The 14,120-nt window shown below is 48.4% G+C and overlaps 1 long non-coding RNA gene across 1 annotated transcript in view; it reads left to right on the top strand.

Annotated features, from left to right (window-relative positions):
* LOC117196767 (uncharacterized) overlaps positions 1–4,129 on the top strand; it is a 48,392-nt gene extending 44,263 nt beyond the window's left edge. The window contains exon 4 of the long non-coding RNA XR_007476501.1: positions 1,142–4,129. This is a non-coding gene — a long non-coding RNA (uncharacterized LOC117196767). The remainder of the gene's footprint in view (positions 1–1,141) is intronic.
* The last annotated feature ends 9,991 nt before the right edge of the window (positions 4,130–14,120 follow it).

The raw sequence follows: 14,120 nt of genomic DNA, 5'->3' as shown, positions 1-14,120 counted from the left end.
CAAACCACCTGAATAATTAAAATCAAAAGAGGCCTGGGATCCCTTTACCTCCTCAAGTTCTTCAAATCAAAGGGAAATGCTGCCTTACAGACTCCATCTCGCTCACGCATTACTCCTCCTTAGAGACTTCTCAGGGAGGTTGGTACAACATCATGCCAGCAGATGGGCTGGCTCTGGGAAGGTACACAATACTTATTTGTTTTTGATTGTTTGAATGAATGAATGAATGAATGAATGGTGGGAAGAATGAGGTACTTGTAGTAAGGAAGACTGGGCTAAGTGGTTTTGCTACTTATCAGCTGTGTGATTTGAGCAAGTTTCTTGCTCTCAGTTTTTTTTAATCTATAAAATGACACCTGCTTTGCTGGGTTATTGGAAGAATTTGAGAACATAATAAGTGCTCCGTGAGCAATAGCTATTATCATAGCTAGTCTTTCTTTCTAGTAACAGCCCTAGAACTTCCTCAAATCTGGTAAACAATGAGAGTCAGCCAGAGCTTCTAGAGCCGCAGGTTCCCACATCTGGCTGTGTAGCAGAATCACCTGGGGAGTTTTTTAAAATATAAATTTCCAGATTCTGCCTCTGGAGATTCTGATTCAGTAGGAATGGGATGGGGTCAGAGGATATATTTTTTAGTTTTGTTTTGAAATTCAGGTAAAATTTATCTACAGCGAATTACACGGATCTTCAGAGTATAATTGGATGAGTTCTGACAAATGTATATAGAACATTTCCATGGCCCCAGAAAGTTAAATCAACCCCCACCCTGCATAGACCACCAATGTCCTGATTTCTGCCACCATAGGTGAGTTTTGCCCATTCTTGAATATCAGCAGAATCATACAGGATTCACTTATTTGGATCTGGTTTCTTTTGCTTCCCATAGTGTTTTCCAGATCCATCCATGTTGTTGCATGGATCCCATCAACAGTTCATTCCTTTTTATTGCTGAGTTGTATCCACCATATGTTTGTACCTCAATTTGTTTCTCTCTTCACCTACTGAGAGGACTTTTAGGATTGTTTTTGGCTATTATGTATAAAGCTGCTATAAATATGTTTTCATTTATCATAGGTAAATACCTAGGGGTATAATTGCTGCGTAAGGGCGTTTAACTTCATTTTTACTTTATTTTTAAAAGCCCTTCAAATGATTCTGATGATCACCCAGATTTGGGGACCCCTAAGGAAGAGAAAGATCAACCTTCATGATTCGGCTGATGATTTGTTCAGCTTTTGTGTCACTGTGCAGGTGTCAGGAACGACTTCTTTCACCAGGGAAACATCTTGTGTTGCCCCTCTCTTGGCTACCCAGCTCTTCTTTCCCCCGCTTGCCAATTTCTTACCAGAGAAGAGAGTTCCAAGCCAAGGATCCCCGTGAATTTCTCGATGTGTCATCCAAAGAGTTCCAGGAAACGCTGAGGGTGTGAAGGGCATCAGATGAGGCTGCCAACCCAACAAAGACTTGCTCTAACCTTGGGATCGCTTGCTTAGGATGAAAGGCCAACCCTGCAGTCACTTGGGGTGGGAAAGGAAGGCCATTTCCCTCTGGGCCACAGCAACCCCACCACCTGACACAGAGCCAGGCCTGGGGCAGTTTGGGACTGAGGCCTTCAGTGACCACATGGAACTCTAAGAGAAGTGCAGTGGCCAGGGCCCAGTAGACTCCTCAAAGGCTCAGGAAATTGGAGTCAGTGTTGGGTTCTGTAAACTGTGATGGGAGAGGAAAACCTGTCAAAACACAGCAATTTTGTTTGAAGGGTCATGCTGGCTGTTGGCTGGGGAATAATATATTTTTTTTCTGAAATTGCTTCTCCTTTTTGGGATTATTAGAATTTCACAGTAGGGGTGAAGACATTGGGAGCTGAAGGCGTGCTCTAATCCAGCGTTTCCAAAGGGTGGTCCACGTGTATGGTAGTCAGGATGGTTTCAGGGATTATACAGATGAGTGTGATTAAAAATAAATATTTGTTTCAGCACATAGTCACAAAAATAAAACTAGCACCGTAAATATGTGATTTCATGGATGTATTGCTTAGCTTGGAGCCAAGTTATAAAGATTAATGAATTTTCAGAAAAAGATTAAGTATATAATAAGACAGGTAATACACAAGTGTGACAAAAGATATGAAGGTGGAGATGAGTGACTGTGGTTCAGAAAACTATCAAGCCATGCATTTGACATGAGCAAACCAAGGTGCCAGGATGCAAGTGACCTGCTTACAGTAGTCAGACTTCCTCAGAGCCAGGACCAGCTCACCCAAGTTACCTGGTTCCTGGCCATGTCACTAATGTGCTCTTCCCTCCTGTGAGGAGGGAAAGTGATCTCAAGGCCATGTAACATAGCCCCTAGATTCAAAGTCAAATGCATTTGCAGAAACCACCTGCAGTTTGCTCAGACCATGAAGTCAGGAGGAGTCCATAATAGGACCAGGCTCCAGGCAATCTGAGTTAATGAGAAGGAACCAGCCTTCTAAAGAAGGAGCACCAAGATCTTGGTAACTCTCCTCATATGAACTCTCTGGGGGAGAAGAGGACAGACGTAGAACGGGCAGCTGGTTTCCCCATCCCTGTCCCTCATCCTTCCAGAAGATTAAAAATAGCCTCTAAGTTAAGGCACTAGAAGGCATGAGTGCCCTTTGTGGGGCACAAAAAACCTCTGCACAGGTTTTTCTGAGGTCTCAGGGAGGGCTCTGATTGTTCACAGAGATAGCGTCAGGCAGCTGGAAACATGTCAGGGCACAGCTTCCCAGATGACTGTCATCTTTGAATCTTCACAGATCCAATAGGGAGCTGTGGAGGAGACACCCCGTTAGGAGTCTAGCATTTGCTGAGCCCCATGGCATTGAGTGAAAAGAGCAGGCACTGGAAATGCAGGCACTTGAACTTTTTCAGCTGCAAGGTAATGTAACTGAGCATGGGAGAGAGGATCTGTTACTGAATCGGTTGACTGCACTCGTGCTGGGGTCCTAGCCCAGACCAAGACCCCTGTCTCTGCCAGGGAGGTTCTTTTTCCGATCAGATTCGCGCAGCCAATACAAAACTGATGCTGAGACAGGAAAAGCACAAGCTTTATTCAACAGCCAAAGAATGGAGAAGCAGGAACCTAGTTCACAAATCAACTTCTCAACCCAATTCGGGTGGAGACATCAAATATATAGGAGGGTCGAGGTAAAAGGGAGGAAATTGGAAAGAATGGGGGGAATATTCGTGAGTTATCCAAGAACAGGGGTGTGGTTTGGACCCAGAAATCCAACTCTCCTTTTCAGTCCTTGTATGGGCTTTTCCAGTTGTTGTCATGGCAGTTGTCGACTGTCCTGGCGCTGGCGGGCGTGTCATTTAGCATGCTAATGTATTAAGTGAGACTATAACGAGGCTCAAGGTCTATTGGAAGTCAAATCTTCCACCGTCTTCGGCCTAGTTGTTTCTAACCAGTTGTTTTTTTCTCTTTGTAGCTTCCTCCTGCAACTTAGATAAGAGTAGTTGGTTTCTGTTTGAGGGAGGGACAGAGGTATGATTCTGGGGCAATAGGCTTGGTAACAGAGCCATATTACTATTTCTCTTCCCTGAATGGGATCGTGTGTCCCTTGCTGAAGCATCCCCGACCTCTGCAGTCTGGGAGCCACTTGTTCTTCCTCTGTGTCACCTTCTGGGTGTTGGGTAGTGTGTGACCTGCTAGCCCACCCCTCGGATGAACTCTCAGGGATCCAAAAACACGAACCCATCTAACCTCAAAGTAGGCGTGGTGGAATACACTGTGTGTAAGTTTTCCCGGTCAGCCTTACAAGAGTTCCGCATCGAGGAAGACACCGCTTTATCCTGGGCCCAAATCAGAGTCTGTGCATGAACTCCTCTGCCCCCACCTCCTGTCCTGGCTCTGGTCCTTGGGAATGGGAGCCCTAAGCATTTGAGAGTGGATAAGTTAAACCAGGGACTATAGTTCCAAAGTTTCTCCTGTCCTTTGTAGGCTCAGCATGAAGATTCTTTAGTTGAGCAAAGCACCTTAATGTGTTTTTAGGATATGCCAGTGTTGGCACGGGAACCTGATTTGAGTGGAGACAGACAGGTGAATACCTCTGCAGTAGAACGTAATAAGGAATTTCCAGGCGCCTGCTGTGAGTTGGGGGTGGGGTGTGAGGTCAGGAGGGAGGGAAACCAGATAAGACCCTTGGGTCTCAGCTCTAAGGATAGAAGATGGTGAGAATCGGACCACAAGTTGGTCTTGTTCTGAGCTATGGGGTGTTCGCCCTCTGTCACCTCCAGACCTTCAATAAAACCTGCTGTACCTGCCTAGTGTTGATGGTGACCTGGACTCATGCATGGAGTGGTTAGGATTCCACATGAGGGTGACACAGGTGAGGTGGGCAGAGAAGACCCCAGAGCAGAGGGTGACCTTAAGAACTGGGACTGAACTGGGGTACAGGCCACAAAGCTGCCTCTCTGAAACAGAAGTTAGACCATTAAGGTATGAAAGCAGGAGTAGGGGTGGGGTGAGGTGAGGGTGGGGGAGTGGCAGGGGGCACACACCACGATGGGTCTCACTTTGTAGGGGTGGTCTAGACCCTGGGATGGTCTGCCTTCCCCCAGAGCACAGAGCACTAACCCTTGTTAGTACTCTGATCCCATCCTTGGCCTTTACTTGTTAGCCCAGGCCTGGGAACCTCCAACCTGGGTCAATGAGTCTCTCCCCTTGGTGTTTTGGTCTGGGAATGGGAGAGTGCTTGAGGTCAGGCTGTCTTCCATGACTGAGGCTGTGAAAATTAAAACTCATAGGATCTGTCAGCAGCCACGCTTCCCGTCTTGTGGGAAAAGCCACTGCAAGGGGAAGGAAGGTTGCTGATGTCCCGAGAGGGACAAGAGATGGGGATGGAGTCCTGATGACTTTCCGACCTCAGATCCCCAGCTGCGTCAGTGCCTAAAGAACACTTCTCCCTAAGTTTGGTCTTTGCCACTTGCATCCAAAAGTGCCCACTGGACATCAAGCACCATCTACTCACCCCTCATCTGGTGTGCCCCTCCCTCTGCAAGTGGGGAACTTAGATGAGGACAGAGGAAAATGTCCAGCCTAGGATCGGAGCCCCTCAGCTCCTTTATCTGCACCACACTTACAGGTACCGCAAATTATATTTATTTGTTTGTTTACCTGTTTACTTTATCACCCCTCTCCCCTGGGGAAATGTAAAGTTCCATTCTCTCTTGTTTAACATGGTGTCCCTAGTGCTTGGAACATAGTAGGTGCTCATGAGTCCTTGAATGAATAAATGAATGAATGAATGAAGAAATCAGACTTGAAATCAGGCCACTGTAGACCGCACACAAAGTCACGGTTGCAGCGGAAAGATCTTGGTGCCAGACACTAAGTCCCAGATGTCTGAAATGTGTGTGTCCAAGCTCTCTGCAAGTCGGTTGAGTACATATGCTGGGGGCAAGGCTGGATAACACAATCAGTGCTTCATAAACCCCAGATAAAGAGCCAGAGGCTGGGTATGATAAATGGGCTCTTGGGAGGAGAAGTTCAATGCAGATTACAAAGGTTTTCCAACAGGACTAGGGAACTGAAAGGCAGCTGTAATTAGAAAGCCTAGGCATTCAAAGCTGCCTGGAGGTCAGAGGGGCTGGGCTGGCGGGCTGGGAAGCTTGGGCAGGAAATGGACACGGAGGCACTGCAGTTCTGGGCTGACATAATTGGACAGAGATCAGCAGCCAGTTGCCATGGTAACAGCCAATCCGAGGGGCTGCTTCTGCGGCGTGGAGTGAAGGTTTCTAAAGAAGGGGCTGAAAAAGCTGCCTTTGTTCCCACTCTGAGCGAGTTGCTGTTAGATCCCTGTGGGGGTGATGCCGCTTGGGGCCTGAGCCAACAAGTGCTGGCCACTGTGGCCAGGATGAGGCCACATGAGGACCCAAGAGGGCTGGCTGAGGCTGGGGAAGCTCACTGTAGTCATGTTCTGTAGCTGCTGGTACTTCCCAGTATAGAGCAGTGGCCAATGGCTTGGGTTTCAGCATCTGAGAGTGCAGTGTTTGGATCGCAGTTTGGCCCCTTAGCAGCTGTGTGACCCCAGGAACGAGGGAGCCTCAGTTTCCTTACATGTAAAGAGGGACTATAATACCTTTTCTCCAGGGCAGTTGTGAGGATTGAGAGAAGTGATGCATGTCACACACTCAGTGAGTGGTAGATACTATTGTCATTCTTTTGACAAATGACACAAACTGCTTCTCAGCAGTTTCCCCAAAGGGCATTTAGCTACTGGGAAGTAAAAGCCAGGTTTTGCTTCTTTAGGGATACCAAAAAGGCAGCCAACAGAGCCTCAAAAACTCCAGGACGTGACAAGTTAGACTAACAAAGTGGTATTTAAAAAGAAAACATTCTTAAAAAAAAAAAAAAAAGAAAGAAAACATTCTTTTTTTATTAATTTAATTTTTTTATTTATTTCATTTTTGTCTACGTTGGGTCTTCGTTGCTGCACCCGGGCTTTCTCTAGTTGTGGTGAGTGGGGGTTACTCTTCGTTGTGGTGCCTTCTCATGTTGCAGAGCATGGGCTTTAGGCGTGTGGGCTTCAGTAGTCGTGGCTTGTGGGCTCAGTAGTTGTGGCACACGGGCTTAGTTGTTTCGCAGCATGTGGGATCTTCCCGGACCAGGGCTCAAACCCCTGTCCCCTGCACTGGCAGGCAGATTTTCAACCACTGTGCCACCAGGGAAGCCCCAAAAAGAAAACATTCTTAAGGCCGTCTTGAGAGCTGTGAGCCAGCGGAGAGCCCTTGTCCTTTGTTCTTCTGGCCAATTTGCAGGCCTGAACAGGATACAAAGATGAGGCCATCCCTTCCCTTGCCTTCCACAGCAGGAGAGAGAACACAGAGGAGAAGGCTCTGAAGCGAGATCTTCCTCCGATGTTCAAGGGATGTGGGGGTGAGGGGCAGAGGAGGTGCTTTGCTTAGACACCAGGACAGACCAGAGACAGACAGAGCCAGGGCACGACTGTGGACCGGCCCCCCTCCTTCTCGCCCTCCCCAGAAGACGTGCTGGGAGATGCAGACATTCCTATTTGGACTCTGGCACCATCCTCTGTTGCTACGGCAACTCAGTGGGCTCGCTGGTGGGTGGAGGAAGGCAGCCGCTGTGTGGAAATCAGCATTGGAGGCAGCAGCTCTGCCCTTTCGCTGCGGCAGTCAAGGCGTTTCTCAGTGATGGAGAGCCGTTCCCTTTCCCATCTCAGGAAGCCTTAGGAGGCCCCTGAGACTTCAGGGCTGTCGCTCCTGGCTCCAATCTACACCTGTGTCCCAGTGAGGAAGCTGGCTCCTGTGTGGAGAGAGAGCTCCCTGGGGACCCCTCCCTTGGAGTGTCTCCTCACACCACACGTTCTCCTGGAGGTTTCCTCCTTCATTTTCCTGGTTGATGTATTCATTCATCTGTTTGCTCCTTCATTCGATAAGTGCATACTGTGCACCTGCTGTGCCAGGGGCTGGGGGCAAAACAGCAAACAAGACAGACAGAGCGCCTGCCCTCAGGGAGCTCACAGTTGTGTGGGGAGAAAACAGTAACAACTGAGTAGAGGGAGACTCGGAGGGTGGTACACAGGGCAGGATGATGCAGAGAAATTGGAGTGGGTGGGCCAATCTAGAGTGGGTGGTCAGTGTAGGTCTTTCTGTGCCGAAATTGGCAAGCTGAGAAGGAGCCATGGAGTTGCCCAGGTGTGAGGAGTGTTCCAGGGATGTGGATTTAGAGGAGGAGGAAGGAAGCAAGTTGTGAGGGCAGCGGGGGATGGAGCTGGAGAGGCAGCAGTGGGATCACGGCCTTGGGCCTTGCCGTGGAGCCTGGATTTTGCTCTGAAGGCAACAGGAAGCGCTGATGGGTTTTAAGCAAGAGAGGGAAGTGATCTGACTTATGTTATTATTTTTTACTTTTTAAAAATATATAAATAACTTTATTTATTTATTTACTTTTGGCTGTGTTGGGTCTTTGTTGCTGCGCGTGGGCTTTCTCTAGATGCGGCCAGCAGGGGCTACTCTTTGTTGCGGTGCACAGGCTTCTCATTGCGGTGGCTTCTCTTGTTGCAGAGCACGGACTCTAGGGCGCGCGAGCTTCAGTAGTCGTGGCACACAGGCTTCAGTAGTTGTGGCTCACGGGCTCTAGAGCGCAGGCTCAGTAACTGTGGTGCACGGGCTTAGTTGCTCCACAGCATGTGGGATCTTTCCAGACCAGGGATCGAACCTGTGTCCCCTGCATTGGCAAGTTCTTATCCACTGCACCACCAGGGAAGTCCCTGCCATGTTTTTAAATGGCTCTGCTCTCCTGCTGGACGATGGACTGTAGGAAGGCAAGAGTGGAAGCAGGGATTCCAGCGAGGAGATGGCTGCAGTGACCCAGGTGCATGGGCCTGGCTTGTGGGGAGCAGTGTATAGAGAATCTGTAGGTAACCCCAACAAGAGCTTACTGGGGGACTGACAGGCGGAGATAAGGGAAAGGCGGCTTCACAATGACTCCCAAATGTCTTCCTTGAGCCCCTGGGTGGGTGCAGGTGCCATCCGTGAAGGGAGGGGTAGCAGAGGGCCAAGGGGAGGGGTTGCACTGAATCTCTGCCTTGTGACCTGGAGGAAGGGAGTTTAAGTTGCCCAAGCACCTCTTTTCCCATATTCACCATGAAACCCCCGAGAACGAGTACATTTCACAAGCAACATCTCTAAGGAGCTAGGCTGAAAGGAAGCTTTCCTACAACCCACTAACAGGGAAGAAAGTCCTATTTCAAAAGCCAACCGCCAGATGTGCTAGGGTGGTGGCAAAACTCAGGGCCATAACAGCCCTTCTGAGCGGTAAGGGACCTGATGGGTCATTTCCTGGCGTGAGAGGTGGTATTGTCACGGATGCCTAGCACAAATGTATGAGGGACGGTGCTAACCCCTTTAAATACATTCTGGTGTTACCCCTGTCACACATTAAGAAACTGGAGCTGAGAGAGAATGAGTACCATGCCGAAGGCCATGCAGGCAGCAGTAGCGGAGCCCCGATGTGGACAGATGGGGCCTATCAACCACTCCACAAGACCAAGAGAGGTCAGCTGCTGGGCTGAATAAGAAGAAAGCAATGGGAACTGAGGAGCTGTTCCCTGGACAGTGAAATGGGAAGACATCTGGGGAGACGGCAAAGGGCCCCTGAGAGAGAGGAGGTGACCTGGCAAGTTGCCATGAGTCCAGGGCCTGAGAAGTTCAGCCAGTGGCTCCCCCCAGGGTACTGCAGTCAAGGAGCTGTTCAGAAGAGTGATGCCTGGTATTCGTTGTAATGCTTCCTGTTCAGCACTGTGTTGTGACCCCTCTCCTTTACCCACAAACCGCAGAAGAACATCGATGTTTGGGAGAACGAAAGAAGGAATAGCAGCGATGATGAGTGTGGAGAGAGGTGTGAGAACAGAGAGGCCAGTAGCAGATTCAAGAACAGGACAGGGACAGGAAGTGACCAGGGACACATAAGTAACCCTGGAATCCACAGTAATCCTGGGGAGGGAAATGGCCTTGCCGTAGGTTGTGAAATAGGAAAAGCAGCCATTTTATTTTGTTATTGAAGGGAAGGGTACTGTCTGAAGGCTGGAAGACTTGGGGAAGTAGGCTGCTCATGATATTATCACATCACAAGCTGAGGAACAGAGCATCTCCAGAGAGAAGCCCGGCGGAATGCAAACTTCCACTGGGGTCAGTACAATTAGCCATCAGTACTTTGTTCATGGGATCTGGTGATGGCAGCCTCCTGAAGTCTGTGTTAGAGCACATACCAATTTTCCTTCTCCATTGCTCCATCTGAAGTCCTCTCTCTCTCCCTTCAGTGCTGCTTTATTCAACCAGAGGATGGGAAGGAAGAGGGGCGGGGCCTGGAGGAGGGAAGGGTGAGGAGGGGGCTGCTCTCCTGAGAAGTCCTCTGTGCTCACCATTCTCTCTCTACCCCCAATCCCCGATGGCAGTGCAAACGGTGCTTTATTTGTTTTTTAGAGTTTGTATTATCCTATGGATTTGCATGCCTCTTTTTGCTTGTGAACACTATATCAGTTTTAGGCCACAATCTCCAAAGGTACATACATAGCAGTCCTGTACAACCATGTCACTGCTTAGTGGAGATCCCTGAACTTTCTTTTTGGAGGGTAATTCGGGAGTATCTCTTAAAATTTTAAATGTGTATATGCTTTACCTCAAAAATTCCTCTTCTCTATTTTAGAGAAATTATTTTTTGACTGTGCATAGTTTTCACATACAGCATTGGGTGTAATAACAAAAAGTCAGAAACCACCTACATGTTTATTCAGAGGAAAATCCTTCCATAAACTATGATACACCCATACAGTGGAATTAGAATGTGGTGGTTACAGAGAACAAAGTAGATCTGCATACCCGGAAAGGGAAATAAGGCCAAGACAAAATGTTAAAAGAGAAAAGCATGTTATAGAGTAATACATAGAATATGATCCTGTGTAGGAAAACAACAAAAACAACCTTCCCCACAAAACAAAAGGCTCAAAATACACAAAATACCAAATTGGCTACAGTGGATACTTCTGAGTAGAAGGTGGATATTGTTTGACATTTTATTTATTTATTTATTTTTCCGGTACGCAGGCCTCTCACTGTTGTGGCCTCTCCCGTTGCGGAGCACAGGCTCCGGACGTGCAGGCTCAGCGGCCATGGCTCATGGGCCCAGCCGCTCTGCGGCACGTGGGAGCTTCCCGGACAGGGGTACGAACCCATGTCCCCTGCATCGGCAGGCGGACTCTCAACCATTGTGCCACCAGGGAAGCCCTGTTTGACATTTTTGCAGCAGAAATATATTCATGTTGTGGGGCCCAGAGTCGGCCACCCCCAAATGTGCCTCAATGGCATATTGATTCTTTTGAATTAAAGCGACTTAAGAAACAGCCAGGGCTTCCCTGCTGGTGCAGTGGTTAAGAATCCGCCTGCTAATGCAGGGGACACGGGTTCGAGCCCTGGTCCAGGAAGATCCCACATGCCGCGGAGCAACTAAGCCCGTGCGCCACAACTACTGATCCTGCACTCTAGAGCTCGTGAGCCACAACTACTGAGCCCACGTGCCACAACTACTGAAGCCTGCGTGCCTAGAGCCCATGCTCTGCAACAAGAGAAGCCACCGCAACCAAGAGTAACCCCCACTCTCCGCAACTAGAGAAAGCCTGCACGCAGCAATGAAGACCCAATGCAGCCAAAAATAAATAAATAAAATCGTTAGAAGAAGCAGCCAAAGCAAGAGGGACACCCTGACTCTCTGTCTCCCTGAAAGCAGGAAATCAATCTCTCACGTGACAGATGCACTCCCTGCATCTGGAGGTAGAAGGATGCCCTTATCACCAAAGATAGGAAGTCAGGCCAAGAAGCCTATATAAACAAACCTTGTTCCTTCTTTAATGTACTGCCCCAAGCCCAAACTCTGTTTAGCGTCTTCACTGATCCATCACCCCAAACCTATGTTTATCCAGTCAATTCCTCACAAATTTATTGCTTCTTGTCTAAAAAGGTTAAAGGTGCCTGCTTTGACCACTTCTTAGGTCCCATTTCTATGGGACCTCCATGTGCATGGCTTGAAATTTGGTTCTTTTTCTCCTGTCTTGTGTCAATTTTATTATTAGTCCAGCCACAAGAAATCAAGAGGAGTAGAAGAGGAATTTCCCCCTCCCCAACAGTGAATTCCTGTGTAATTAAAAATGAGGAAAATTTCTAAAAATAAACAAGTGTCCCTGAGTGTCATGCAGAGGAGGGCTGGCACCGACTGTCTTAGGTAATGACTCAGTTTCTCCTAGTGCACCTCGGAATGCCCTTTTGTTGATCCAGAAATCACGTGGGGCTGTGATAGAGCACCTCCGCAGCTATGTTGTTTCTTAGTTTCCTATCGGAGTTTTTAGAATAATAAAACACTCGTTTATTATTATTTTACACTGCAGTTGGTTTATACCACATGAATGAAGTTTCCAAAACATAGCTGGAAATGCTTCCTGTTGTTGCCTGCCCGGGAAGCATATTGTATACGCAGCCACTGCAATACCTCTGTGGACTGAGGCAGGACCTACGTAAATGTAGATGAATAAGTACACACACCCTGCTGTGTATCAAATGTCCCAGTATCATAAACCACCCTCCCTTGCAAGAGTGTACATGCGTACACGCACACATACACACGTGCACACACACTCTCTCACAAGCAAGTGCTCTTCCCACAGGGTAATGAGGACAATGGGAAGCTGTTAAAGGGTTTTGAGCAAAGGAGTGACCCAATCAGATTTGCATTATTAAAAAATCTCTGCCTGCAGTGCAGGAAATGGAAGGGGTTGCGGTGAGACCAGAGTGGGTGAGGGGAGAAGAGGTGGGATGGGAGGCTGCTGCTGTGGTCCAGGCTGGAAGGGATGGTGGTGATGATGAGCGGGGCGAGCATGGTGAGATAACAAACGTGCTTTGTCATTTGTAAACGCCTTATGTGGGGACTCACCGTGACCACCCTGTGCCCCCCTTTGCAGCTCCACCCCACGCTCCAGTCCAAGCAGAGATGACAGGCTCTCCTTAGGAACAGCCGAGAAGAGAGGAGGAAGGGCATGCTCAGGTTGCCTCAGCACATGAGGTGAGGGGGAAACTTCAGTCCTGCTGGAGCCCTGAGTGGCTCAGGATTGCAGACCTCTAATGTGTCACTGACAAAGGGGCTTGTGGAAGTGCTATGCAGGCAAAGGCAGAGGGAGACAGAATTTCACACAGAGGGGCAGGAGCACGCCCCTTTTCCTTGCATTTATTTCTATTCAACTCAGCTCTCTTCTCTGGAAGACAAGCTCTGATGAAGCTGCAGAGCTAGAGACATGTGAGACCCCAGCCTGAGTAAGAGGGAGGAGCCTGGGGCTTAGCACTTAACCTCTTTGAACCTCAGTTTCTGCATCTGTAAAATGGTGATTATCATCCCTCTTGTGGAATTTAATATGAACAAATTACTAAATGCTGTTCTTGTGACACAGAAAGCCACAGTCTCATAAAGTGGTGATGGTTCAGGTTGTGCTCCAGGTGCCCCTCTGATGGCTGAGGAGGGTGAGTGGGTGGGGCTCTAGACCTCTTCCTTCCCTGTTTCGAGGAGGGTAGCCCCATTCTTTAAAATATTGGAATGTTGAGGGCTTCCCTGGTGGTGCAGTGGTTGAGAGTCCGCCTGCCGATGCAGAGGACAAGGGTTCGTGCCCCGGTCCGGGAGGATCCCACATGCCATGGAGCGGCTGGGCCCGTGAGCCATGGCTGCTGAGCCTGCACGTCTGGAGCCTGTGCTCTGCAACGGGAGAGGCCACAGCAGTGAGAGGCCCGCGTACTGCAAAAAAAAAAAAAAAAAAAAAATGGAATGTTGAGTAAGATTTCATCTGCACAAAAGGTTGTGCTGCTAAGAGTTTCAAAACCTCTATTACAGAGCTTTCCTCACTGGGTAGTTCAGGTATGTGACCTGAACCCAGGGACGGCAAACGAATCAACTACCATATCTGAATCCTGTGCCTGTGGCAGGCATCACTAATCAATCACAGGCCCTTTCCTGCTGAACCTTAATAAAGCCTCAGAATTATTTGTAACATAACTCTTCTAGCAGCCAGTTCCACTGTGGGCATATGAGATGAAATCAATTTTCCACTCTTGTGACTTCATTATAGGTAGACCTTGAGCGTTCAGTTGAACTGAAGACAACAGCTGCTCTAAAACTTCATTTGGATAAAGAAGTTCAAAACTTCTTTGAAACCTTTGCTTTTGTCTTAGATACTTTGGGCTGCTATATAGCTGCTTAGCCAAACTGACCAAGAGACCATAGGCTGGGTGGCTTAAACAGCAAAGATGTCTCACAGTTCTGGAGGCTACAAGTCTGAGACCAGGGTGCCAGAATGGTTTGGTTCTGGTGAGGGCTCTCGTCTTGGTTTACAGATGACACCTTCTTGCTATATTCTCATATGGCAGAGAATGATCTCTCTCTCATGATTCTTCTTCTAGGGCCACTAATCCCATCATGAGGGCTCCACCCACATGACCCAATTACTTCCCAAAGTTCCCACCTCCAAATACTATCCCACTGGGGATTAGAGCTTCAACATGAATTTGGGAGGGACACGAACATTCAGTCTGTAGCAGCAT

Source organism: Orcinus orca, chromosome 3 (genome assembly GCF_937001465.1).
Source record: "Orcinus orca chromosome 3, mOrcOrc1.1, whole genome shotgun sequence".
Classification (NCBI taxonomy): Eukaryota; Metazoa; Chordata; class Mammalia; order Artiodactyla; family Delphinidae; genus Orcinus; species Orcinus orca.
This window is presented reverse-complemented; position numbering and strand designations above follow the sequence as displayed.